Source organism: Ascaphus truei, unplaced genomic scaffold, assembly GCF_040206685.1.
Source record: "Ascaphus truei isolate aAscTru1 unplaced genomic scaffold, aAscTru1.hap1 HAP1_SCAFFOLD_711, whole genome shotgun sequence".
Classification (NCBI taxonomy): Eukaryota; Metazoa; Chordata; class Amphibia; order Anura; family Ascaphidae; genus Ascaphus; species Ascaphus truei.
In genome coordinates, this window is record NW_027457045.1 from 41,736 (window position 1) to 46,318 (window position 4,583).

The following is a 4,583-nucleotide window of genomic DNA, read 5'->3' on the forward strand; positions in this document are numbered from 1 at the left end:
CAATGCGCATCCTATGTGAGGGGACCCCGCGGGGGGGGAGGTTAGGTGGGAAGAAGAGGGAGCCTGGCCTCAGCGGTCATGAGCCCCGTCGCTGAGGGGCTCGAAGCTGCCTTCTTGAGCTTCATCCGCGAAGCAGCAAGGACAATGAACGATCCTAGCTTCATCCTAGATGCACCAACTACACTCAGTGCAAGCAACCTGAGGAATGAAAGACCAGCGGCGAGATACAGTAACGCAAGAACACCTGTCTCAGTCCACAGGATGGACGTGGCCTCCACGACCCAAACGAGCCCTGACCAGTCGGCCGTGGAAACGAGAAACCAAGGGACCCAAACAGGGAATGTCCCATACACAAGAAGCCACACCCACTTAACAGATGCTTCGGGTTCAGGATAAAGTCCCTAGAGGATCGCAAGAATTTACTCAGGGAGTTTGGTTCAAGTGCTGCGCTTCCACAATCCACCTAGCCAAAGACTGTAAAGAAGCCATCAAATGTGCAACTGTGACAAGCACGTAACATCGCTACATCCAGAGGCGCTGACACTTCACCAACTCAAAAACCCCTCCTCCATGGCAAAGCAGGGCGGGGAGAAAGGAGAGGAAGAGTCAACATCTGTTACGTCGCAGTGTACCAAGGTTTGCGAAAAAAGGATGTGACAAAAGGTCCTGCTTCAAAATATGCCTTGTCGCAGTACACCCTCAGGGACAACCTGAGAGGGCTATTAGGATGTACGCAATCATCGATGATCAAAGCAACAAATCATTGGCGAAGACGGAATTCTTCAGCTTGTTCAACGCACAAGACAATGCCTCACCCTACACACTCAGAACCTTTCGCAGGGTTAACTGAGACAACAGGGAGGAGAGCAAATGGCTACACCATATGTTCAGTGGACAACAGAGTGAAGATAGCTCTCCCCACACTCATCGAGTGCAATCACATGGCGGCAAACAGGGATGAGATTCCCACACCAATCGTGGCACGCCATCACCCACACCTCAGGGGAATAGCTAACCACATCCCGCTGGTAGAACAAGGCGCCAAGATCTTGCTGCTGCACGGTAGGGACATCCTGAGCGTACACAAAGTCTGCAAACAGCGCAACGGACCCCACAACGCCCCATTTGCTCAAAGACTTGACTTAGGATGGGTGATAGTGGGCAACGTGTGCATTGACAAAGGGCACAAACCAGACTATGTTGACGCCCGCAGAACAGCGATAACAGAATGTGAACACACATCCTTCTCCAAACCATGTCTCGGCTACGTCCAAGTGGCAGGAAGGCCAAGCATGGAGAAGAGACAAGGTCATACCCCTGAGAACAACAAAAACATCTTCGCATCAGGGGAATGTGACAATGGCCTAGGATGCTCAGTAGTTCAGACAACTAAGGATGATGAGTCGACTCCACTTAAGGAAGAATGTAACCTCCTGAAGGTGACCTACAAAGAGATCGTCCAAAATAAGAGAAACAAACGGACAATCCTCCCGCGAGCAATGGCACATCTGAGACGTACAGCCATTCCTCTCCGCAGAATGCTTGGTGGCAAAACAGCCAGCTGTCACGACGGGCACAACCGCAAAAGGTTGCACCCTGTAGGTGAAACTACAGAGGCAAACGTCTAAAAAGAAACAGTCGCAGAGACATTTCACAGAAGGACTTATCAGAGCATACAAGGGATTACAACTAAATACTAAAGATGTCGAAGACAACAGCATCCAGAAATACTTGCGTGACCAAGTGTTTACGTGGACACTCAGCTCTCTTCATTCTTCTCACATGGGTGGAGCATGGGAACGCATGATTGGAGTAGCCCGACGCACCCTGGACTCAAGGACATTAAAAACTAATTTGGCTCAACTCACCCATGGAGTGCCAACCACATTTATGACCAAGGTGTCATCAATCATCAATACGAGGACTTAAGTTTCGGTATCTACAGATCCAGATTCGCCAAGTATTCTGACACCAGCAATGCTCCTAACACCAAAGGGAGGAGACATCCTTACACGAATCAGAGACTTTGATACAAAAGCCATGTATAAACGCCAGTGGAGGCAGGTGCAACGCCTCGATAACACACTTTGGGACCGCTGGAGGCGCGAGTATCCTGTGACACCTCAGGAACGCCATAAATGGCAAGCTGTCAAACCAGACATTCACGAAGGAGACAATGTTCTCTTAAAAGGAGAACGGACTAACCGTTCTGTAGACTCTGAAAGACATTGTGGAGCACTCAGCTAGCCTGAGCAGTGCGCCCACCTGGCGTCCCTTGCCAAAGGGGACCTTGGAGCCAGTGATACCGGCCGGTATCACATCGTTATGTGAATGTCATGTTATGCATTGTTGTTCTGTATTTACATATGTTCCACATCATTTAGTTATAGTGGTATCTACAGATACCAGACCGGGAGTGTCCTGGAACAGGATCGTTTATTTCTGTTCCCCTCTTTGCAGCTCTCTCACTTACAGCTTTCCATATTTCAGTTGCATGCTTCTCTGCTCTGAATACTCACAGTGCCTGTGTAAATGATACATTTGTTACATGTCCCTTTTCTACACAGCCTGTAGTTTTGGTTGCCCTAGCATCCTCACAGTTCTCTTAGCTGAGAATGGGTCAATCCACCCCCCTTGTTTCTGTTGACAAGATAGTTTAGTCCTGTGACTATTCCTGTCTCCCAAGCACCCCTCACTTCCTTTTCCATCCTGAACTGGCTCAGTGAGTACATCTTATGCTACACACCTCATGGCAAGGCCATTCTGTTTTTACCTGCCTCTGATTACAAAGCACCTACACAGAGAAGCACTCTATTACCAAAAAACAACCCTCCCCAATACATATAAAAATACCCCAACCTATATAAAAATAACTCAAAGCCCCCAATACATATAACAATTTCCCCAAGACCCCCAATGCATATAACAATTCCCCCAAGCACCCCCATACATATAAAAATACCCCCAAGACCCCCCAAATACATATAAAAATACCCCCAACACCCCAATACATTGAAAAATACCCCAAGCCCCCCAATGCATATAAAAATACCCCAAGCACTCCAATAAATACTCCCCGAGCCCCCCAATACATGTAAAAAATACCCCCAATACATATAAAATTACCCCCAAGCCCCCCAATACATATAAAAAATAACCCCAATACATATAAAAATACCCCCAAGCCCCCCAATACATATAAAAATACCCCCAATACATATACAAATACAGACTTACCTTGGGTCAAGGCAGGCCCAGTGTCTGCGGGGGTCCGCTGGCTGGGGGGCCCTGGTCGGCGCTGCAGATTTCCCCCGACCTCTGACATCGGAGAGCTCCGTCACGCGCCGGCAGTGGAAGCTCGGCGGCGTGGGGCAGAGAAAGGAAGAGGCTTATAGGCAGCTGAGAGTCGGGGCCCGGCCGCGACCGACAACAGGGCCTAGCCAAAGGTCGGGGGAAATCTGCAGCGCCGGCCAGGCCCCCCCAGCCATCGGGCCCGGGACACCAACCCCGGCAGACCCCCCCCTGTTGGCGGCCCTTGATCCCCTCCATGTGATCAGATGTAAATATCCAGATCCCAAATATTTATGACCTTTGCTCCCCACACTGTTGCTGGCAGGAAAGGTGAAGGCTTACTTAGCCAAGTCATCCCCTAAAGCAGGGCTGCACAAACTTTTTAGCCTGCGCCCCCTGCCTGCGCCTCTCATTTTGCAAGTCATTTTGTCATGACTTCATGTAACACAGTGTCATGTGACCCCTTGCGGTGCCAAATTAATGCAGTATAGGGGTACATATTATAGAATATGGGGTATATAATGCAGTATAAGGGGTATATATAATAGAATAAGGGGTAAATAATGCAGTATAGGTGTATATATTATGGAATGTGGGAGTATATAATGCAGTATAGGGGTATATATTATGGAATGAGGAGGTATATAATGCAGTATAGGGGTATATATTATAGAATGAGATGTATATAATGCAGTATATGGTGTATATAATACAGTATAGGTAGTATATATTATAGAATGAGGGGTATATAATGCAGTATAGGGGTATATATGATAGCATGGGGGTATATAATGCAGTATAGGGGTATATATTATAGAATGAGATGTATATAATGCAGTATAGGAGTATATATTATAGAATGAGGGGTATGTAATGCAGTACATATAATACAGTATAGGGGGTGTATATATTATAGATCGAGGTACATACAATACAGTATATAGGGGGTATATGAACGAGGGGTATAAAATGCAGTATAGGGGGTATATATGATAGAATGAGGGGTATATAATGCAGTATAGGGGTATATATTATAGAATGAGATGTATATAATACAGTATAGGGAGTATATATTATAGAATGAGGGATATATAATGCTGTATAGGGGGTTTATATGACAGAATTAGGTGTATATAATATAGTATAGGGGGTATGTATTAAAGATTGAGGTGTATATAATACAGTTTATAGGGGGTATACATGATAGAATGAGGGTATATAATGCAGTATGGTGTGAATATTATAGAATGGGGTGCAAATACTGCAGTACAGCGGTATATATTATAGAATGA